At 39.9% G+C, this 24,780-nt stretch overlaps 1 pseudogene; it reads right to left on the bottom strand.

Moving 5' to 3' along the window:
• Positions 1-10,073: 10,073 nt before the first annotated feature.
• On the bottom strand, positions 10,074-10,955 carry LOC103018271 (nuclear pore glycoprotein p62-like; annotated as a pseudogene).
• Positions 10,956-24,780: the final 13,825 nt, after the last annotated feature.

Here is a 24,780-nt window from a genome sequence, read left to right as displayed (position 1 = left end):
TCTCCAGAAACTTCCATGACCAGAATTGATTGAGATGTTTTCTGTGCCACCTTGGCGTTTGCCACAGAATATCTTGCACCCATATCTGTTAGAAAGTCAATCAACTTGTCCCCCACTGTCAAAGTTACCTGGGCCTCCTGTAGGGAAATTGGAATTGGGCACCTCAAGTCCAAGGGAGCCCCTAGGCCTCTTCATTCATCATCAGAGTGTCCCTCTCTTTCTACCATATGAGAGGCTCCCACCTTTCTTTTATTGTTTTCCTTCTTATGTTTTAGCTTGGGGCAGTCTTTTTCTAACGTCTTTCCTCCTTACAGTAAGTGTATTGTCCTTCCCCAGTGGCGGCTTACCTCTCTTCAGGTTACTCGCCTTCTGGGAATCCAATGCTACTGCCAGAAAAGTGGCATTCCCTTTTGCATCTTCTTTCTTCTGTTGTCGTTCCCTTTTGTTGAATACTTTAAAAGCAACATCTACCAATTGAAAGGGGTTCATTCCAAATGCACCATCTAATTTTTGTAATTTTCTCATATTTACCATTCTAGCATTTTCAGGGGCCTTGGTGTCTGCATCAGTCTAATGTCTGTAGTTCTGATAAACCCTTTCCAAAAATTCAGAGGGGTCTTCATTTGGTTTTTGCTGAAGTTCTTGAATTTTGTTCAAATTCATTTGCTGCTCATTAAGGGTCATGGGTCATCCATAGAAATCCAGCCTGCTGACTGTTTTCATTTAGGCCCCCTAAATGAAAGGGAATTTTGTGAGGGAAAATTGCCCTGCACCAGGAGTGGCTTCTGGTGCAAACCGAGTGCCCTGTAAGGTCTTAGATGGCAATACCAGACCAGGTCCCTGTACCCCAGGAACTAACACAATTTGATCTCTATAAAGAGAGGGAGCCAGTCTGAACACTTCCTGAAACCCAGTGTTGGGAATTAGGGCTGGCTCTATAGAAATGGGAGGTACTGGAAGGGGTGGATATATTGGCATAGAGGCCAGAGGGACAGGACAGCTGGCTCAACTGGAAGAGTTAAGGTTTGAGGCAACATATCCTCACTCTTATTCCCTTCTTTTTCTTATTTTCTATGATGTAATAGCACAAATGCTTGTACATAGGAGCTTTTATTATTCTTCTCTGCTTTTTCACAGAATAGCTATAATTGCAGGATTGTATAGAGCCATTCAAAGGCCATAATTTCTCAGCACTTTATTGTAAATCTATAAATAGTAATTTAACGTTTCTAAACATTTTGCTTTGGCGTCAACCAAACAGGCTGAATTCTGGACTGGGGGCTTGGTGACTTTAGGAAACAAGTGAAAACTTTCTCTTCTCCCTGGGAATGTCGCACTCTCAGACAAGAACAGGCAAGTTTTTTTGTTGTTGTGGTTGTCGTTGTTGTTCCTTTCCTCCATTTGACATCAGTAAAAGCTTTAAGTATCACAAAACTGATTTGGCTGTAAATGGAGAAATGTTACCAAAACAAAATGACATGAAAAACTCAAAGGACAAACAGAAAACAGAAAATAAACCCCCAGGTTTGGTCTTGGGGTTTTACTTATCATAAGAACCATCAATTCAACCCCCATGCAAAGTGATTCCTTGGCTAGACCAATGACACAGGAGACCACAAATGGCATAATTAACAAGCAAGGGTGAGAATACTTGGTACACAGGATGCCATGATAACCCTGCATTAACCCCTTGTTGATATCCTAACAGGTACTGTGGTACACAGGTACACATTACTACAATAAAATATTCTCTTTCTCTTAGTCATGGGTTCTTAGCTGTAATCAGACAACTTATCCAAAATGTGCCCCAGAGGACTTTCTTTAGGGATAGCTGAAACATTCCCCAACTTTTAAAGACAAAAATACAAGACAAAAAAACCCACAAATGGTTTGGATCCAAAGAAAGAAATGAACTGGTTCACAAATCAGGTAAAATTCCAGCAACTATTTTCTCTTTTCAACAGGGTACCCCACTCAAATTCAAAACAAATTGGCTTATTCTGGAGGAATAAAGTTTCTGCTGTACACACCAGGGCGACTTGCCATACTGATTGAGCCTATCAGCTCCTAGATATTGATTTCTTGCTCTAACTGCCAAGTGCTAGGGCAGCCTGTGCTGCTTCAGGGAATTTTGAAGGGAAGAGTCTCAGGACAAGTGGTCCTAGCAGCTGCTAGGGCCTTACCTGAAAATTCCCCAATCAGGGCCAGCTACCAGAAGCAGCAAGTGTCCTGGCTGGCTTGCCAAAATTTGTTACTAAGTCTAAGCTCATACTGCTAGCTGCACAACATGCCAATAAGTTAAGAGACAATTTGTTGGGGCAAGGAATAGTGACTTTATTCAGAGAGCCAGAAGATCAAGAAGATGGTGGATTACTGTCCCAAAGAGCATCTTACCCAAGTCAGAATTCAGGCTTCTTTTATACTAAAAAGAGGAGGAGTTGTGGTTAGTTGTTGCAAACTACTTGGTGCTAGAATCTTTTGTTCTTGCAGCTGTCCACTTAGGTGGGGGTCACGATGTTCCCATAGAACTCCAGCAAGACAAATGTTATTCCCTGTTTTACACCTATTTTTCTCTATATGAATGCAAAAGTGTTACACTCTTAAAAGTCAGAGATTTGAGAATGGGCTATTCTGTATATTTCAGGCTGTAGGCACCATTTGTAACTCCAAGCAAAAACAATAGAATACAAAGGTTAAAGTAAAAGAAACTGATCTAATATGGAATCAGATTTGTTCTTCCCTATTACAGAAAAAGGTGTGTGAAAGGGAAAAACCTACAACCAAGATTACTCTACTCAGCAAGGATCTCATTCAGATTCGAGAGAAATTAAAACCTTTACAGACAAGCAAAAGCTAAGAGAATTCAACACCACCAAACCAGTTTTACAACAAATGCTAAAGGAACTTCTCTAGGCAGGAAACAAAAGAAAAGGAAAAGACCTACAATAACAAACCCAAAACATTTAAGAAAATGGTAATAGGAACATATATATCTATAATTACCTTAAATGTAAATGGATTAAGTGCTCCCACCAAAAGACATAGACAGACTGAATGGATACAAAAACAAGACATGTATATATGCTGTCTACAAGAGACCTAATTGAGACCTAGGGACACATAGATACTAAAAGTGATGGGATGGAAAAAGAAATTCCATGAAAATGGAAATCAAAAGAAAGCTGGAGTAGCAATTCTCATATCAGACGAAATAGATTTTAAAATAAAGACTATTACAAGAGACAAAGAAGGACACTACATAATGATCAAAGGACCAATCCAAAAAGAAGATATAACAGTTGTAAATATTTATGCACCCAACATAGGAGAACCTCAGTACATAAGGCAAATGCTAATGCCATAAAAGTGGAAATCGACAGTAACACAAGCATAGTAAGGGACTTCTTTAACAACACACTTTTACCAATGGACAGATCATCCAAAATGAAAATAAATAAGGAAACACAAGCTTTAAATGATACATTAAACAAGATGGACTTAATTGATATTTATAGGACATTCCATCCAAAACAACAGAATGCACTTTCTTCTCAAGTGCTCATGGAACATTCTCCAGGATAGATCATATCTTAGGTCACAAATCAAGCCTTGGTAAATTTACAAAAATTGAAATTGTATCAAGTATCTTTTCTGACAACAATGCTATGAGACTGGATATAAATTACAGGAAAAAATATGTAAAAATACAAACATATGGAGGCTAAAATATACACTACTTAGTAACCAAGAGATATCTAAACAAATCAAAGAGGAGACCAAAAAATACCTAGAAACAAATGACAATAAAATCAGAACAACCCAAACCTATGGGATGCAGCAAAAGCAGGTCTAAGAGCGAAGTTAATAGCAATACAGTCCTACTCAAGAAACAAGAAACATCTCAAATAAAGAACCTAAACTTCCACCTAAAGCAATTAGAGAAAGAAGAACAAAAAAACCCCAAAGTTAGCAGAAGGAAAGAAATCATAAAGATCAGATCAGAAATAAATGAAAAAGAAATGAAGGAAATGATAGCAAAGATCAATAAAATTAAAGCTGGTTCTTTGAGAAGATAAAAAAATTGACAAACTATTAACCAGACACATCAAGAAAAAAAAGGGAGAACTCAAATCAATAAAATTAGAAGTGAAAAAGAAGAAGTAAAAACAAACACTGCAGAAATACAAAGGATCATGAGAGATTTCTGCAAGCAAATATAGGCCAATACAATGGACAACCTGGAAGAAATGGACAAATTCTTAGAAAAGCACAATCTTCCAAGACTGAACCACAAAGAAATAAAAAATAAAACAGATCGATCACAAGCACTGAAATTGAGACTGAGATTAAAAATCTTCTAACAAACAAAAGCCCATGACCAGATGGCTTCACAGGCGAATTCTATCAAATATTTACAGATCTAACACCTATCCTTCTCAAACTTTTCCAAAATACAGCAGAGGGAGGAACACTCCCAAACTCATTCTACGAGGCCATCATCACCCTGATAAAAAAAACCAGACAAAGATGTCACAAAGAAAGAAAACTACAGGTCAATATCACTGATGAACATAGATGTAAAAGTCCTCAAAAAAATACTAGCACACAGAATCCAAAAGGACCTTAAAAGGATCATACACCATGATCAAGTGTGGTTTATCCCAAGAATGCAAGGATTCTTCAATATATGCAAATCAATCAATGTTATACACCATATTAACAAACTGAAGGATAAAAACCATATGATCATCCCAATAGATGCAGAAAAAGCTTTTGACAAAATTCAACACTGATTTATGTTAAAAACCTTCCAGAGAGTAGGCATAGAGGGAACTTGCCTCAACATAATAAAGGCCATATATGGCAAACCCATAACCAACATCGTTCTCAAAGGTGAAAAATTCAAACCATTTCCTCTAAGATCAGGAACAAGACAAGGTTGTCCACTCTCACCACTATTATTAAACATACTTTTGGAAGTTTTAGTCACAGCAATCAGAGAAGAAAAAGAAATAAAAGGATTCCAAATCAGGAAAGAAGAAGTGAAGCTGTCACTGCAGATGACATGATACTATACATAGAGAATCCTAAAGCTGCTACCAGAAAACTACTAGAGCTAATCAAAGAATTTGGTAAAGTAGCAGGATACAAAATTAACGCAAGAAATCTTTTGCATTCCCATACACTCTTGATGAAAAATCTGAAAGAGATATTAAGGAAACACTCCCATTTACCATTGCAACAAAAATAATAAAATACCTAGGAATAAACCTACCTAAGGAGACACAAGACCTGTATGCAGAAAACTATATGACACTGAAGAAAGAAATTAAAGATGATGCAAACAGATGGAGAGATATACCATGTTCTTGGATTGGAAGAATCAACATTGTGAAAATGACAATACTACCCAAAGTAATCTACAGATTCAATGCAATCCCTATAAAACTACAAATGGCATTTTTCACAGAACTAGAACAAAAAATTTCACAATTTATATGGAAACACAAAAGACCCCAAATAGCCAAAGCAATATTGGGAAAGAAAAACGGAGCTGGAGGAATCAGGCTCCCAGACTTCAGACTATACTACAAAGCTACAGTAATCAAGACAGTATGGTATTGGCACAAAAACAGAAATATAGATCAATGGAACAGGATAGAAAGCCTAGAGATAAACCCATGCACATCTGGTCACCTTATCTTTGATAAAGGAGGCAAGAATATACAATGGAGAAAAGACAGCCTGTCCAATAAGTGGTGCTGGGAAAACTGAATAGCTAGATGTAAAAGAATGAAATTAGAACACTCACTAACACCATACACACACACACAAAAACCCTCAAAATGGATTAAAGACCCAAATGTAAGACCAGACACTGTAAAACTCTTAGAGGAAAACATAGGCAGAACACTCTATGACATAAAGCACAGCACGATCCTTTTTGAACCACCTCCTAGAGAAATGGAAATAAAAACAAAAATAAACAAATGGGACCTAATGAAATTTCAAAGCTTCTGCAAAGCAAAGGAAACCATAAACAAGACAAAAAGACAACCCTCAGAATGGAGAAAATATTTGCTAATGAAGCAACTGACAAAGGATGAATCTCCAAAATATACAAGCAGCTCATGCAGCTCAATATCAAAAAACAAACAACCCCATCCAAAAATGGGCAGAAGACCTAAATAGACATTTCTCCAAAGAAGATTGCCAACAAACACATGAAAGGATGCGCAACATTAGTAATCATTAGAGAAATGCAAATCAAAACTACAGTGAGGTATAACCTCACACCAGTCAGAATGGCCATCCTCAAAAAATCTACAAACAATAAATGCTGGAGAGGGTGTGGAGAAAAGGGAACCCGCTTGCACTGTTGGTGGGAATGTAAATTGATACAGCCACTATGTAGAACAGTATGGAGGTTCCTTGGAAAACTAAAAATAGAACTATCATACGACCCAGCAATCCCACTACTGGGTGTATACCCTGAGAAAACCATAATTCAAAAAGGGTCATGTGCCACAATGTTCATTGCAGCTCTATTTACAATAGCCAGGACATGGAAGCAACCTAAGTGTCCATCAACAGATGAATGGATAAAGAAGATGTGGCACATGTATACAATGGAATATTACTCAGCCATAAAAAGAAACAAAATTGAGTTATTTGTAGTGAGGTGGATGGACCTAGAGACTGTCATACAGAGTGAAGTAATTCAGAAAGAGAAAAATAAATACCGTATACATATATATGGAATCTAAAAAAAAATTGGTTCTGAAGAACCTAAGGGCAGGACAGGAATTAAGATGCAGACATAGAGAATGGACTTGAGAACATGGGGAGGGGGAAGGGTAAGCTGGGATGAAGTGAGAGAGTGGCATGGACTTATATATACTAACAAATGTAAAATAGATAGCTATTGGGAAGGAGCCGCATAGCACAGGGAGATCATCTCAGTGCTTTGTAACCACCTAGATGGGTGGGATAGGGAGGGTGGGAAGGAGATGCAAGAGGGAGGATATATGGGGATATATGTATATGTACAGCTGATTAACACTGTTATATGACAGAAACTAACACACCATTGTAAAGCAATTATACTCCAGTAAAGATGTTAAAAAAAGAAAAAAATAGGTGTGCCTTGTTCTCTGCCTCGAGTTCTTCATCAAAGGCCTTGCTTTTCTATCTCTGTTCCCACCAGAATGCATTCAATCCATTTTGACGTACCCCAAATGCACCCACTTTTTCTGGATAGGTCTGGGCAAAGAGCACAAAACCCAAGAAAGATTTTCCTAAAATATCTGTGCTGAGCTATAAGACTTCTTTGTAGGGATGGCAAGTAATGTAATACATTGTAGTGAATGTATCATCTTGGTTTCAAGTCTAGTTTTGAGGACAACATATCAGTGTATGTTACTTCCAAGGAATTCCTGGCTTGAATCATCTTGACAGGTGGTTTTTGTGAGCAATGCCTTCTGCCAGATACAACAGATGCAGGGGGTCAGATTTGTTTCTTTTTTTTCCCTAAATATCTTCTATCATTTTATACCAAGAAAACTATATCTCAATTTTCCTTAAAATCAATCCCTCTGTTTTCCAAATTTATCAGCACTCTGGCTCATCTCAGGCACCAACCTTTATTTCCAAAGCTATTCTGGGGGGACTGCTATAGTCTCTATAGTATTCCATTATTATCAGGGACTTCCCTGGGCAGGACCTTAATGACTGGGGAGATGGGTCATGCCCATCCCTCTTCAAGGCCTGTCTTTGTTCACTCTGTGCTCCGGTCTGTGGCAGCAGGGATTAGCTCAGGGTGAGGGGATCCAAAGTTACCTTTAGTACAGCCTCTGGGGTAGGCTCTAGTTCTGGACTGTGCTGTTGTAATAGGGAAGAATAAATCTGAATCCATATTAGATCTGTTTCTTTTACTTTAACCTTCCTATTCTATTGCTTTTGCTTCAAATTACAAACAGTGTCTACAGCCTGAAATATACAGGATCGCCCATTCTCAAGGCTCTGACCTTAAGGGTATAATACTTTTCTATTCATATAGAGATAAAAAGTTGCAGAACAGAGAATAACATGTGTCTTGTTGGAGGTTTACAGGAACATCCTGACCTGACTTATGTGGACAGCTGCAGGAACAAAGGATTCCTACACCAAGAAGTTTGCAACAACCAACCATGCCCCTCTCTAATCTTGTCTTTAAAAATGCTTTGCTGAAACTTTTCAGGGAGTTTGGAGGTTTGGGGGGCATGAACCACCCATTCTCCTCACATGGCCCTCAAAAATTTTTTTCTCTGTTCCAAACTCCAAAGTTTTGGTTTGTTTGGCCTCACTGTGCATCAGACATATGAACTCACATTCGGTAACACTGTTGACCAATGTGCCATCTTTCACAGCCCAGCAATATCCATGTTAGCATTAGTGAGAGTTCCTTTGAGGTACTTCCTCTCTGTCTTACACACGCCCCTTCTTCTCTGCTTCTGGGTCCTCTGTAGAGCTAATGAACCTATATTATGAAAGAGATATCAGGCCTATCAGACAGGTCCCCAACTAGCCGTGGCTTTTGCTCTTGCACATCCTTATAATAGACAACAGTGGTTCTCAAAGTGGGGTCCCCACACCACCATCATCAGCCTCATCTGGACTTTTTTAGAAAAGCAAATCTGTGGGCCTTACCTCAGACCTGCTAAGTTGGAAACTCTACAGATGCTGGGGGCCCAGAAAGTGCATTCTCATAAGCCCTCTGGGTGGCTCTGATGCATAGTGAAGTTCAGAAGCCCTGATGTACACAATACCCATTTACCTTCCATGCTGGAATCACAAGTCAGTTCTGCAGTTGACAAGCTACTTCCCTACTAGCCAAGATGCCAACTCACTGGCTTCCTCTACTTTTCCCCACGTGAATCAGGGCTGGTGACATCCACCCTTGTTTAGGGCCCAGCTGCCAAGCCTCAGACCTCTGAAATGAAGCTGAGGAGGGCACCAACAGATGCCCTTAAATATATCAGCAACAGACTTTCTCATTTGTTATGTTTATTCTGCAAAATTATGGCATGTATCCATGTGTGAATCCCACCCCAAAGTCTAGGATAGACTAAATGAACAAGGTATTGGCATGCTGTGTGCCTTTGGTTTAGAGTCTGACAATCCACATACATCATACTTTTAAATGATTCCTACTGTATGCCCCCAACTGAGATGCCATTTGGAGATTTTTTTTTTTAAGTCACTCAAAAACTTTTGAGTAGTTTATTTTAGTGTTACACTTTTATTTTTCAGAGCATCATCTTCATTTATGGCTTAGGTAAAACATGAAACACAAGAAATCAGACTGTTCCCAAGCTAAGGACGGGCTTTTTTCTTGAAAAACAAATAAACAAATATACAAAACCCACAACCATAAATCATATGCTGAAACCAAGTAAAACACCAGATTATCTGTACATCAAAAATAAACGAATTGCCTGAACCATACACTTTGAAAAATAACTTAATTCAAGTCCCAAATCCACCCTAACTTTTCCTCCCTTCTCTGAATTTCTATAGCATCGTTTCTGTAATTCATAACACACTTTATTGTATGGTTTATACTGTTTTTATACAGACAGGCATTAATTATATCTCAAAGTAGACAGTAAGTTCCTTTAGGAGAGAGACTTTACAGTAGCAAACACTATACATTGAATGTTAACAGGCACCCAGTAAAGACTGGTTGACATCTATTTTTTGGGAAACATTTCTCTATGATCTGGTTGGAGTGAAAAGGACAATGTGTGCTGGCAGTGAGATATGGTATCTGGGAGAGTAAGCCATGAATTACACACACAGAGTTGACATCAAATCGGTTTCTGCCTGGAGAGCTGATATAGTTTTGATTTGCTGATACTAAAAGCCAAACTCTGTAGTTCCCAACAGCACAATATTTAAGTGGAAAACAAATACATGCATACTTTTTTTCCCACCAAATATTGAATAGTAACTGTAAATACTACTTTAATGAGCACCCTCAAAATGTGTAGGTAATGTATAATCCAAAAACAACATGCTGAAGATAGGGTCATTCAATCAAGATCAATCCTGACATTGCGCTCCTGCTCCTTGCAATGATGATGCTCGAAAACTTGTGTTACCTCTTCTACCTTCCTTTGCAGCATACCTGAAGTCTGATTAATCCATTGTAGACAGTCCATATGAGCATTCAGAATTTTGCAGATCTGCTGGAGCATGTCAGTAGTGTCAGCAGGACTTCCAAATGTATTCAGGTGCTCAATAATGTCCTTGAGATCTTGGGCCATTCGTTTCAGCTGAGCATCTACATTTTGTGCTAACTAGTAAGTCCTCTCATGTTCCTCATCTAAATGCTGCAGATAAATAGACCCACTCTGGTCCTTTACAAACTCCTCTAAAAGGGTCAAGAGATCTTCTAGTTCTTCCTGCTGTGACAGGATAAAATCCAATTCTTGTTCCAGCCTTTTCTGATCCAGTTTCACTTTTTCTACTTCTCCATGTAAAGCAGTGATCTTCTCACCATTCTCAATCAATGTATGGTCCCAAGCATTGATCTGGGTGGCCTGGTGAAGAAAGTGTTTCTCTTGATCCTCTAACTCAAGGCTCCATTTGTTTGCCAGACCATCCAGCTGACCATAGGTCATCACAGGAGTTATGATTGTATTAACAGTGAAAGTAAAAAGTATAGAAGTAAAGCCGACCTGAACAGTGCTATTAATCTCAGTTGATGTCAGCGGTTTTAGATTCAAGGTAAAGCCCCTGGTGGCTGTGGTGTTGGTGGATGCAACAGGAGCCACTCCACCTGCTCCAGGGAATTTTAATCCAAATCCCAAAGTTGTACCACCAAGTGTTCCAGACAAAGTTGATGGGGCACCAAATGAGACCCCAGTAGGAGCAGTGGAGGTAGAAGCATTTGAAAATGAGGTAAACTGCATGGTGCTTGAACTAGTAGTGGCAGCAACAGTAGATGCTGGAGCCAACCCTTGATGGTGGTACCCCTAAGTAAATAGGAAGGCAGACAAGACTTCGCTGCGGCCAGAGAGGCTGGCCAGGGCCTTCTCGGGCTGGAAAGAGCCGGCCTCCACAGTGAGTACATCCCCACTGGAGCGACGCTAACTGAGGGTTCAGAGGTTTTTGATGTGATTATCCATCTCAGACTGCAAAGTTTTAGGATGCTCCTTACAGCACTGGTGGTTGTATCACTATCCAAGTATGCTTCCACTCGTGAAGGAGAACACATGAATCATAGTTTATAGTTTTCTCAGTCTCTCCTTACATTTCTCAGAAGCTCACAGACCTTGAAGCTTCTGCTGACTTATCCCTCCAGAAGGTCTTGGGCTGAAGAGTCACAAACAACTCACTTTGAAGCAGGCTTCTCTCTTCAGGTTGTACTCACACAAGTGTCTATATCAGGAGGAGGGTGGCCCAATGGTACCTCAGGCCATGGAGACCCCAAGACAGCGACAGCCAGAGACACTTGCTCCAGCCAGTACGTGCACCAGAATGGGAGCTTCGGCTTCTCAGAGGTTACAGGATCACACAACCCACTTTGATATGGTAACACTCTACTCAAGCCATAGGGTGCACCCTTGTGAGGTTGCAAATGGGTGAGGGTCACAGGCAGTCCATCGACTGATTGAAAATCAGTAGTGACTTGAGGTCCCACTGTCCAACATCCCCTGGCAAGGCTCTTCCTTAATCTTAGTTGGCTAGTGTCCTTGGGGCCAAAGCCATCTGTATTGAGAAAGCCCGGAACTGCTCATGACCTATGAAGATGGTGATGGGGTCTGCACTGGGGACAAGCCTAGTGTGGTTGAGGGCTGGGCTCTCTGGTCTGTAGCTCCCTACCCATTCCCCGATGGGTTTCAGCACTCCTGAATTTCCATACAGGAGCAATTATACCATTAAGTAGGGATGTGAGTTAGCCAGGAGCACCCAGACTGTCAGCTGGAGGGTGGGGACTTGGGGAACCTCGTTGTCAGTAGTCTTGGGAATATTGCCCTGCTCTCTGGCTGTGCTTCTTGGGTTATTTCTGTACTGTCAACCACAACACAGACATGTCACGCATCTTTGGTGTTAGTATCAACGGTTTTCTTCTCTTCACTCAAATTAACCACAGAGGCGGGAGAAATCCTATTGTCCCTGAAGGAGTGAGCTTGCAGCATGGGGCTGGTCAAGACACATTGGTAGAAACCAGCCTCACCCCCATCAAAATATGCTTGGGCCGTACTCCAGGATGGTAAGTGATGTCCCTTGATAACTTGGCTTATAGCTGTCAAGTGTCCATGAATATGGTGAATGCTTCCTGGAAAACCTCTGTCCTCACCAAGCCATATTCTAAAAACAAGAACCATCACACAATAAATGGATGCTTCATCCCTGATTTTTAGCCCAAGTTCCCTGTGGCTCTAGAGAATTCTGCCTGACTCCTCTGCCTCTGAGCTCCTCCTCCATCCTGTGCTCAGCTTCCCCTCCAAATTTCTCTTTCCCAAACACCCAAGTACAGCCCACATAACTAGCTCGAGCCTCTGGTACTTGGCGGCATGGAGCAGGGCTGCTTCCCTGACCATGGTTTGAGAGCAGCCACCATAGAATCCAGTGCCGGCCAGAGAGCTTCCATCAGCTCTGCCAGGGTACAGATAGCCATGGATTTTTCTTTCAATACTGCTTTCTCTAAGCCTTCTCTGTAGGTCACTGGGGCATTAGAAACCACTGTTCAGGGGCTCCCTTCCCCTCATACTTCCTCATGGAATTTCATATGGAAATTGTCCCAGTAAACCCACATCGTGCATGGTCCCAACTCCCTTGTCCAGTTGTGCATATACGTTCCCCAGTGTCCCTTTACCCAGCACCTCTGGCAGGGACTCACATCTCTTCTCCTTCCTCTCCTCCCACCACCCAATGCCTCCCCAAGGGAAAATCCAAGCATCATTATTGCTCTGCTGGGGGCATCATTAAGGCATTATTATTGCTCTTCTTAACTGTGTAAACATCTTTACCCAGCTTTATAGACCATTTTTTGGTATGGGAGCAGAGAGCTGACACCCTCCCATTCTGCAGTCCTGGATGAAATCTTGGCATCTCCCTGAAACAGTTCCTAATCCCAGCACAGAGCTTGGGGGCTTCAAAGGAGAGGAGACCACTGTGGACTGGCCTCAAAGCAGATAATTTCAGATGCAGCCAGCATTTCTGCTGTTCCCCAATTAACCTTTGCTTAGCATCTTTTGTTCATTATCTTGCGCATCTCTCTGCCTTGAGTTTTTTTACCAGAGAATCCCTTCTTTTAATCAGTCTTTGCTGTGCAAGGCAGGGTGGGTGGGCTTTCCTGTCACACAAGCAATGAACACATTTTTAACAAAGGGAGACAGATGCTCAGTCAAAAAGCCGTAAAGATAATTATGCCCTCAAGGCCAGGGTCACAGAGCTGTTGCTAAGATTCACTAGTGACTTGGGAATTTCCTCAATAAAAGCTAATGTATTTCTGACCTGAGGAAGCAGCAGAGACTGTACCCCTTTGGCACTAGGATGATTTAGGGCAAGAAAGGAGATCCAGATTACCAGAATCTGCACAGCTCAACTTCCGCCTGATTAATGAGGAGTTTCAGTCAAATTAATTACCATGACTTGGAGCACAAGAGTGAGATAAAACATGTTGGAAGAAAAGCCACCTTTTAGTGATAATTAAGTGAGAGGAATTTTAACATATTACAAATCAGACAGTATGAATGCCAGAGCAGAGCTTGCAGAATCCTGGTGAAAACACATTTGCAAACATCTGTGGAAGGAAGAGGTCTCTCCTGACAGAAAGGGCGAGCAAGTTTGAGGGTTCCTGGATTTTTAATAATGTGAAAGCAGAGCTACCATGTGGTATGTGATCCCACTCTAGGTAGAAATTTTTATTAGACTTAGTAGCTAATGAAATGTAGTTCTAGAATTTACACACACATACACACACCCACACATGTACACACATGCTTGCATGACACATATACCACACACGTGTGTACACACACACACACCACCTCTGCTTTAGAGTCATCACAATGAAAAATCATGTATAAGCAATACTACGCAAGGTGATTCACTTCTTGGGAAAAAGGCAACTTGGAAGTTAAGCTTGAAAGATAGGCTCTCTCTACCAGGACTGCAATGATGATTTCTTCCTTCATATGGATAAACAGATCAGTTTCCTCCTTTGAATATCAGTTGAAAGAAAATCATACATTTTATTTTATTTATTTTTTTAACATCTTTATTGGAATATAATTGCTTTACAATGATGTGTTAGTTTCTGCTGTATAACAAAGTGAATCAGCTATATGTATATCTATATATTCCCATATCCCTTCCCTCTTGGTTGTCTCGCCTGCCCTCCTTACCCCACCCCTCTAGGTGGACACAAAGCACGGAGCTGATCTCCCTGTGCTATGTGGCTGCTTCCCACTAGCTATTTATTTTATATTTGGTAGTGTATATATATCCATGCCACTCTCTCACTTCATCCCAGCTTACACTTCCCACTCCCCGTGTCCACAAGTCCATTCTCTACATCTGCGTCTTTATTCCTGTCCTGCTCCTAGGTTCTGCAGAACGATTTTTTTTTTTTTAGATTCCACATATATGTGTTAGCATATGGTATTTGTTTTTCTCTTTCTCGCTTACTTCACTATGTATGACACTCTCTAAGTCCATAGAACTCACTACAAATAATTCAATTTTGTTTCTTTTTAGGGCTGAGTAATATTCCATTGTATATATGTGCCACATCTTCTTTATCCTTTCATCTCTCGATGGACATTTAGGTTGCTTCCATGTCCTGGCTATTGTAAATAGAGCTGCAATGAATATTGTGGTACATGACTCTTTTTGAATTATGGATTTCTCAGGGTATATGCCCAGGAGTGGGATTTCTGGGTCCTATGGTAGTTCTATTTTTAGTTTTTTAAAGAACCTCCATACTGTTCTCCATAGTGGCTGTAACAATTTACATTCCCACGAACAGTGCAGGAGGGTTCCCTTTTTTCCACACTCTCTCCAGCGTTTATTGTTTGTAGATTTTTTGCTGATGGCCATCCTGACCAGTATGAGGTGATATCTCATTGTAGTTTTGATTTGCATTTCTCTAATAATTAGTGATGTTCAGCATTCTTTCACGTGTTTGTTGGCTATCTGTATATCTTCTTTGGAGAAATGTCTATTTAGGTCTTCTGCCCATTTTGGGATGGGGTTTTTTGTTTTTTTGATATTGAGCTGCATGGGCTGCTTGTATATTTTGAAGATTAATCCTTTATCAGTTGCTTCATTTGCAAATATTTTCTCCATTCTGAGGGTTGTCTTTTTGCATTGTTTATGGTTTCCTTTGCTGTGCAAAAGCTTTTAAGTTTCATTAGGTCCCGTTTGTTTATTTTTGTTTCTTTTTCCATTTCTCTAGGAGGTGGGCCAAAAAGGATCTTGCTGTGATTTATGTCATAGAGTGTTCTGCCTATGTTTTCCTCTAAGAATTTGATAGTGTCTGGCCTTACATTAAGGTCTTTAATCCATTTTGAGTTTATTTTTGTGTATGGTGTTAGTGAGTGTTCTAATTTCATTCTTTTAGCTGTCCAGTTTTCTCAGCACCACTTATTGAAGAGGCAGTCTTTGCTCCATTGTATATTCTTGACTCCCTTATCAGAAATAAGGTGACCATATGTGGGTGGGTTTATCTGTGGGCTTTCTATCCTGTTCCATTGATCTATATTTCTGTTTATGTACCAGTGCCATACTATCTTGATTACTGTAGCTTTGTAGTATAGTCTCAAGTCCAAGAGCCTGATTCTTCCAGCTCCGTTTTCCTTTCTCAAGATTGCTTTGGCTGTTTGGGGTCTTTTGTGTTTCCACACAAATTGTGAAATTTTTTGTTCTAGTTCTGCAAAAATGCCATTGACAGTTTGATAGGGATTGCATTGAATCTGTAGATTGCTTTGGGTAGTATAGTCATTTTCACAATGTTGATTCTTCCAATCCAAGGACATGGTATATCTCTCCATCTGTTTGCATCATCTCTAATTTCTTTCATCAGTGTCTTAAAGTTTTCTGCATACAGGTCTTTGTCTCCTTAGGTGGGTTTATTCCTAGGTATTTTCTATCTCTTGTTGCAATGGTAAATGGGAGTGTTTCCTTAATTTCTCTTTCAGACTTTTCACCATTAGTGTATAGGAATGCAAGAGATTTCTGTGCATTAATTTTGTATCCTGCTAATTTACCACATCCATTTGTTAGCTCTAGTAGTTTTCTGGTAGCATCTTAAGGATTCTCTATGTATAGTATCATGTCATCTGCGAACAATGACAGATTTACTTCTTCTTTTCTAATTTGGATTCCTTTTATTTCTTTTTCTTCTCTGATGTCTGTGGCTAAAACTTCCAAAACTATGTTGAATAATAGTGGTGAGAGTGGGCAACCTTTTCCTCTTCCTGATCTTAGCGGAAATGGTTTCAGTTTTTCACCATTGAGTACAATGTTGGCTGTGGGTTTGTCATATGTGGCGTTTATTATGTTGAGGTAAGTTCCCTCTATGCCTACTTTCTAGAGGGTTTTTATCATAAATCGGTGTTGAATTTTGTCAAAAGCTTTTTCTGCATCTATTGAGATGATCATATGGTTTTCCCCTTTAATTTGTTAATATGGTGTATCACATTGATTTATTTGCATATATTGAAGAATCCTTGCATTCCTGGGATAACCCCTACTTGATCATGGTGTATGATCCTTTTAATGTGCTGTTGGATTCTGTTTGCTAGTATTTTGTTGAGGATCTTTGCATCTATGTTCATCAGTGTTATTGGCCTGTAGTTTTCTTTCTTTGTGACCTCTTGTCTGCTTTTGGTATCAGGGTGATGTTTCCCTCGTAGAATGAGCTTGGGATTGTTACTCCCTCTGCTGTATTTTGGAAGTGTTTCAGAAGGATAGGTGTTATCTCTTCTCTAAATGTTTGATAGAATTTGACTGTGAAGCCATCTGGTCCTGGGCTTTTGCTTGTTGGAAGATTTTAATCACAGTCTCAATTTCAGTGCTTGTGATTGGTCTGTTTATATTTTCTATTTCTTCCTGGTTCAGTCTTGGAAGCTTTTCTAAGAATTTGTCCATTTCTTCCAGGTTGTCCATTTTATTGGCATAAAGTTGCTGGTAGTATTCTCTCATGATCCTTTGTATTTCTGCAGTGTCACTTGTTACTTCTCCTTTTTCATTTCTAATTCTATTGATTTGAGTCTTCTCCCTTTTTTTCTTGATGTCTCTGGTTAATGGTTTATCAATTTTGTTTATCTTCTCAAAGAAACAGCTTTTAGTTTATTGATCTTTGCTCTAATTTCATTCATTTCTTTTTCATATATTTCTGATCTATTCTTTATGGTTTCTTCTGCTAACTTTGGGGGTTTTTTGTTCTTCTTTCTCTAATTGCTTTAGGTGTAAGATTAGGTTGTTTATTTGAGATGTTTCTTGTTTTTTGAGGAAGGATTGTATTGTTATAAACTTCTCTCTCATAGCAGCTTTGCTGCATCCCATAGGTTTTGGCTCATCATGTTTCATTGTCATTGTTTCCTGGGTATTTTTTGATTTCCTCTTTCATTTCTGCAGTGATCTCTTGGTTATTTAGTAGGGTATTGTGTAGCCTCCATGTGTTTGTATTTTTTGCAGATTTTTTCCTGTAGTTGATATCTAGTCTCATAGCATTGTTGTAGGAAAAGACACTTGATATGATTTCAATTTTCTTAAATTTACTAAGGCTTGATTTGTGACCCAAGTCATGATCTATCCTGGAGAATGTTCCATCAGTACTTGATAAGGAAGTGTATTCTGTTGTTTTTGGATGGAATGTCCTAGAAATATCAATTAAGTCCATCTTGTTTAATGTATCCTTTAAAGCTTGTGTTTCCTTATTTATTTTCATTTTGTATGATCTGTCCATTGGTGACAGTGGGGTGTTAAAATTCCCTACTAATATTGTGTTACTCTTGATTTCCCCTTTTATGGCTGTTGACATTTGCCTTATGCTTTGAGGTTCTCCTATGTTGGGTGCATAAATATTTACAATTGTTATATCTTCTTCTTGGATTGATCCCTTGGTCATTATGAAGTGTCCTTCTTTATCTCTTGTAATAGTCTTTACTTTAAAGTTTATTTTGTATGATATAAGAATTGCTACCCTAGCTTTCTTTTGATTTCCATTTGCATGGAATATCTTTTTCCATCCCCATGCTTTCAGTCTGCATGTGTCCTTAGATCTGAAGTGGGTCTCTTGTAGACAGCATATATATGTGTCTTGTTTTTGTATCCATTCAGTCAGTCTATGTCTTTTGGTTGGAGCATTTAATCCATTTACATTTAAGGTAGTTATCAATATGTTTGTTCCTATTACCATTTTCTTAATTGTTTAGGGTTTGTTATTGTAGGTCTTTTCCTTCTCTTCTGTTTCCCACCTAGAAGAGTTCCTTTACCATTTGTTGTAAAACTGGTTCCTTGATGCTGATTTCTCTTAGCTTTTGCTTGTCTGTAAAGATTTTTATTTCTCTGTCAAATTTTAATGAGATCCTTGTTGTGTAGAATAATCTTTGTGGTAGGTTTTTCATTTTCATCACTATAAATATGTCCTCTCACACTCTTCTGGCTTGCAGAGGTTTGCTGAAAGATCAGCTGTTAACCTTATGGGGATTCCCTTGTATGTTATTTGTTGCTTTTCCCTTGCTGATTTTAATTTTTAATTTTTAAATTTAATTTTTGATAGTTTCATTAATATGTGTCTTCATGTGTTTCTCTTTGGATTTATCCTGTATGAGACTCTCTGCTTTTGCTGGGATTGATTATTTCCTTTCCCATATTCAGGAAGTTTTCAACTATAATCTCTTCAAATATTTTCTCAGTCCCTTTCTTTTCCTTTTCTTCTTCTGCGACCCCTATAATTCAAATGTTGGCATGTTTAATATTTTGCAGAAGTCCCTGATAGTGTCCTCAATTCTTTTCATTCTTTTTTTCTTTATTCTGCTCTGCGGTAGTTATTTCCACTATTTTATCTTCCAGGTCACTTTTCCATTCTTCTGTGTCAGTTATTCTGCTATTGATTCCTTCTAGAGAATTTTCAATTTCATTTACTGTGTTGTTCATCATTTTTTGTTTGCTGTTTATTTCTTCTAGGTGCTTGTTAAATGTTTTTTGTATTTTCTCCATTTTATTTCTAAGATTTTGGATCATGTTTACTATCATTACTCTGAATTCTTTTTCATGTAGACTGCCTGTTTCCTCTTTATTTCTTTGGTCTGGTGGGTTTTTACCTTGCTCCTTCATCTGCTGGGTATATCTCTGTCTTCTCATTTTGCTTAACTTACTGTGTTTGAGGTCTCCTTTTTGCAGGCTGCAGGTTTGTAGTTCATGTTGCTTTTGGTGTCTGCCCCCAGTGGCTATGGTTGGTTCAGTGGATTGTGTAGCCTTCCTGTTGGAGGAGACTGGTGCCTGTGTTCTGGTGGTTGAGGCTGGATCTTGTCTTTCTGGTGGGCAGGAACGTGTCCGGTGGTGTGTTTTGGGGTGTCTGTGAACTTTTTATGATTTTAGGCAGCCTCTCTGCTAGTTGGTGGGGTTGTGTTCCTGTCTTGCTAGTTGTTTGGCATGGGGTGTCAAGCCCTGGAACTTGCTGGTCGTTGAGGGGAGCTGGGTTTTAGCATTGAGACAGAGATCTCTTGGAGAGCTCTGGCCGATTGATATTACATGGGGCTGGAAGGTCTCTCATGGACCATTGTCCTGAACTCGGGTCTCCCACCACAGAGGCTCAGTTCTGACACCCAGCAGGAGCACCAAGACCCTGTCAGCCACGTGGCTCAGAAGAAAAGGGAGGGGGAAAAAAAGAAATTAAAAAAAATTAAAGTTATTAAAATAAAAAATTTTAAAAATATTAAAAAAAATTTAAAAAGTAATTTTAAAAAAAAAGAAAGAAGAGAGCAACCAAACCAATAAACATATCCACCAATTATAACAAATGTTAAAAACTACACTAAAAAAAAGAAATGGACAGAAAGTACCCTAGGGCAAATGGTAAAAGCTAACCTATACAGACAAAATCACGCAAAGAACATACACACTCACAAAAAGAGAAAAAGGGAACAAAATATACATATATAAGAAAGAAAAGGAATAGAGCAACCAAATCAATAAACAAATCTACCAATTATGATAAGCTCTAACTATTAAACTAAGGTAAACATAAAACTAGAAACAAATTATATGCAGAGAGCCAACCCCAAGTCTACAGTTGCTCCCAAAGTCCACCGCTTCAATTTTAGGATAATTATTGTTTATTCATGTATTCCACAGAGGCAGTGTACATCAAGTTGACTGTGGAGATTTAATCCTTTGCTCCTGGGGCTGCTGGGAGAAATTACTTTTCTCTTCCCTGTTCGCACAGCTCCTGGAGTTCAGCTTTGGATTTGGCCTTATCTCTGCATGTAGGTCGCCCTCTGGCATCTGTTCTTTGCCCAGACAGGAGGGGGTTAAAGGAGCGGCTGATTAGGGGGCTCTGGCTTACTTAGTCCAGGGAGATGGAGGAATATGGAATGCGGGGTGAGCCTGAGGTGGCAGAGGCCGGTGTGATGTTGCAGCAGCCTGAGGTGCACCGTGTGTTCTCCCGGGAAAGTTGTCCCTGGATCACGGGACCCTGGCAGTGGTGGGCTGCACAGACTCCCGGGAGGGGAGGTGTAGATAGTGACCTGTGCTTGCACACAGGCTTCTTGGTGGCTGCAGCAGCAGCCTTAGTGTTTCATGCCCGTCTCTGGTGTCCGTGCTGATACCTGCAGCTCACGCCTGCCTCTGGAGCTCGTTTAGGTGGTACTCTGAATCCCCTCTCCTTGTACACACCAAAACAATGGTCTCTTACCTCTTTGGCAGGTCCAGACTTTTTCCCGGACTCTCTCCTGGCTAGCTGTTGCACACTAGTCCCCTTCAGGAAGTACAACCTGAGTCCTTTCCCTGAGATCTGACCTCCGAAGCCTGAGCCTCAGCTCCCAGCCCCCAGCCATCCAGGCAGGTGAGCAGACAAACCTCTCAGGCTGGTGAGTGCTGGTCGGCACCAATCCTCTGTGTGGGAATATCTCCACTTTGCCCTCTGCACCGCTGTTGCTGCGCTCTCCTCCATGGCTCTGAAGCTTCCCTCCTGCCACCTCCAGTCTCTGCCAGTGAAGGGGTTCCTAGTGTGTGGAAACTTTTCCTCCTTCACAGCTCCCTCTCAGAGGTGCAGGTCCCATCGCTATTCTTTTGTCTCTGTTTTTTCTTTTTTCTTTTGCCCTACCCAGGTACATGGGGAGTTTCTTGCCTTTTGGGAGATCTGAGGTGTTCTGCCAGCGTTCAGTAGGTGTTCTATAGGAGTTGTTCCACTAGATGTATTTTTATTGTATTTGTGGGGAGGAAGGTGATCTTCACATCTTACTCCTCCACCATCTTGAAGCCACCCAATCATACATTTTAAAATTGTAAGGGAAAGATAAAACCCTTTCCCTTATCCTTCTCAGCTGGGGCCTTGCAAATTAATCTGACAAATGACAGATGATGGACAGAAAAGCAAACAGAATTTATGAATGCATCACACTTATATGTGAGCCCTCAGTGATGAGTAACTCAAAGTTTTGTTAGAACTTGGGCTAACATAGCCTCTTAACAAAGAACAACAAATTTGTATAGAAATGACAAGATACAGGAAAAGGATATCAGGATTTTAGGGGTGGCAGATATAGAAAGGTAAATGTATGAGGGGAATTAATGGAAGATAAGATTCATCTTAGTAAGTTTTGTCACCTAGAATCCTCTCCTCCTCTCTCTGAGCTGATAAGATTCTGTGATGAAATAAAACTCTAAGCCTGCTTTTACACAAATGGTGAGGAGGGCAGAGACTTTTTTCTGGTGTCTGCTGTTTCTCAATTGTCTCCAGCTCAAAATAGTCCTTATGCTAAAGTGGTACATTTCAGAATGGTATGTTCTGATCTCCTATAAAATTTAAGATTCATGTTTAACCTGGAAGTGTGCTCATTTCATGTAAGATTCATGGGGAGTGAGAGGTGTAAGTAGTAGGTTCATCTTTCACTTCCCCTGATGTTCCTGGGACAGACATACTCTGGGTGGAAAGAGGGCAGAGCAATCCTGCTGGGGTGCTTTCTGCTGCCCTTGGGTTTAATTACTGTGTAATTTTAATTGAATTCACAAACAATCAATTCACATATGAATCTACTGTATTAACTGGTGGCATATCCTGGTAATTTTGGGGACTTTATTAATTTACTATTTTTAAACATGACTGGACCCACAGAAGTTCTACTCTACAGCTCCTAGGTATGAAATGGAATTTTAGAGACTCTAAGAAGAGCTGATTTGCAGCATTTTGCAGTATTGCTTTCAAATTGCTTTCAAATGCACATAACTTATATTGAGGAAGAAACTAACAATCTAGAAAATAAATTCTGATTTAACACTTCTGAGTGAAACATTTGTCCAAGAGCTCTTCAAAGGCAGGTTTGCATTTGTGATTCTATATTCCCTGTCTTCTTTATTCATCACAGGGCTTCAGTGGGGGCCCTTGAACTGCAGGCAGTGACAGTCAAAAAGTTTACATTCCAACCAGCAACTTAGAAGCTCAAAATAGAGACTCAGAAGAACCTCAGTGGTTGATTATCTCTGTAGCATCTTTAGGTTTTTAATTACCTTAGTGTCTTATCAGGAGAAATTGATGGCAGTGAAGATCTTCTCTTTGCATTTCCAAAGCAGATGAGGCATCATCCTGCTAGATTCCATTGAAATTATATCTGACAACCTCTTCTTCAGGTTTTCCTGAATCAAGGGAGAATAGCACTGAGTTGTGCGTTCTCCATCTAAGCAGCGATGCTTGAGGCCTTGCAAGTCCCATCGTAACAAAACGTGAATATACAGAGGTTCTGGATGGGATGGGGGCTTTGTGACTTCCTTGAAAAGCAGGCCACTGAAGTCAACGATAGCCTATAGATTAACAAATGCATTGTGCTTTGGACCTAAATTTCATACTTAGTTAACCAAACTAACTTAACAGAACTGAGCAAGCACTCTCATCATTGCGCTAATCCGGACACCCACCTTTCAGCCTTCCTCTTTGTCTAGGGCAGCCCTGGCCTCACATCAGCCCTCCCTGCACATGTACTCTACCAGCAGGGACTCTAGAACAGGATGAAACCCCTGGGATCCCCTGAGGACTTAGAATGGAAGCTACTGCATTTACAATGGAGTGAGCATTCTGTGGTCCAATGCAGGAGCTGGACCAAGGGGAAATGGATGTTTCTCATCCAAAAACACCTAATTTGTTAGCCACATACATCTTTGAACAAGTGCTGAGAAACAAGAGGCATCAATTTGTCTTTAAATATCTATTTAATTTTCCTCCAGTATCTGCTCCATATTTCCAGCAGGTACCAAAGCTTTGAAATTTCTTGCCTTGAGAATTTTGGCCTGGAAGAGAGGCAGCCTTTGGCAGCCTACCTTGGGCATAAGCCTCAGCCACAGAGGAGATGACACATGCAAGACATTCTGAATGGGTGAGGGGGAAAGAGATCAGCTGAGAAGCAGAGAGGGGCCTGGGAATTCTTCAGTATCAACAGCACTTGCAATTTTTTCTGCATCTCTTGGGAGAGAAGGTGAGATCTCAGAGATGCTGATACTATGGTGGGCTTAGGGAGTCAGGGCACTAAGAATGGGGTCCCCAGCCTCAGCAAAGATTATAGTGGCCCACAAAAAGAGCTCTGGGATTTAATTGACTACTGAAAGCTTTCATAATGCTGATGCCTGCAGCAACTAAGATATATTGGATGTAGTAATACATGTGCATTGCTTAGTATAATGCCTGGCACATGATAACCAATCAATATATGTCAAAAGTCACTGTTTTTTTCCCTCTACAATAACTATTTGTCACCTATGATTTTTAGTCCTTTAAACCTCATCATAATAGTCATTCTAATCATCACTACTAAATGATGCCTTTGAGTGTTCAAATTTCTAATTGTCTAAGAAATATCATGACATATTTCAAATGTTTGTTTGAATCAGGATCAACATTGGGTGAATACATTGTGATTGGTGTCCCTTAAATCTATTTTAAGTTATAGATTCCCCCATATTTATCTCTCTTGGTTTTTTGTTTATGCTTTTTGTCTTTTATAGTAAACTGTCCCACTGAGTAAGTTAAAAGCAGATTTTTGAAAGACAAGGACTCAAATCATTGTCTTATGGAATTTCTCATAGTGTGTGTTTTGCTGATTGCTTCCTCTGGTGTGTATGCTATTTTTATAATTGTTAGTTGGATTTAGAGAATTAATCATGCTCAAATTTAATTTCTTAAATAATTTCCTAGTTCTATGCATGGTAAAGGACTAGCTCTTTTCATGGTAAGGTAAAATTCATGGCCAATTCAGTAGGAAAGAACATCCCTATGCCCAGATTCTGGTCTTGAAATCATTTTCAATGAAAAGAAGCCAGACATCAGAGAGATTCTGGGGTGATGTTGGTAGCACTGGAGACTAGTTTAGTTTTTTAATCTTCTCAAATTCCCGTGCAAGAATAGATAGTAAAATTGTGTAGTAAACTAGATAGGAAAACCACAAACCATGGACAACATTTACAACAAAGCTACATGACTAGATGTTTATTCCCATGGATCTCAAACTACCAACAGCTACAAGACCTAGTTGTTTTCCATGTCTGTGCAGGAGAAAGCTGAGGAAAGCA

This window comes from Balaenoptera acutorostrata, chromosome 6, assembly GCF_949987535.1.
Source record: "Balaenoptera acutorostrata chromosome 6, mBalAcu1.1, whole genome shotgun sequence".
NCBI lineage: Eukaryota > Metazoa > Chordata > Mammalia > Artiodactyla > Balaenopteridae > Balaenoptera > Balaenoptera acutorostrata.
Note: the sequence above shows the minus strand (reverse complement) of the source record. Positions and strands in the feature narration are given on the sequence as shown.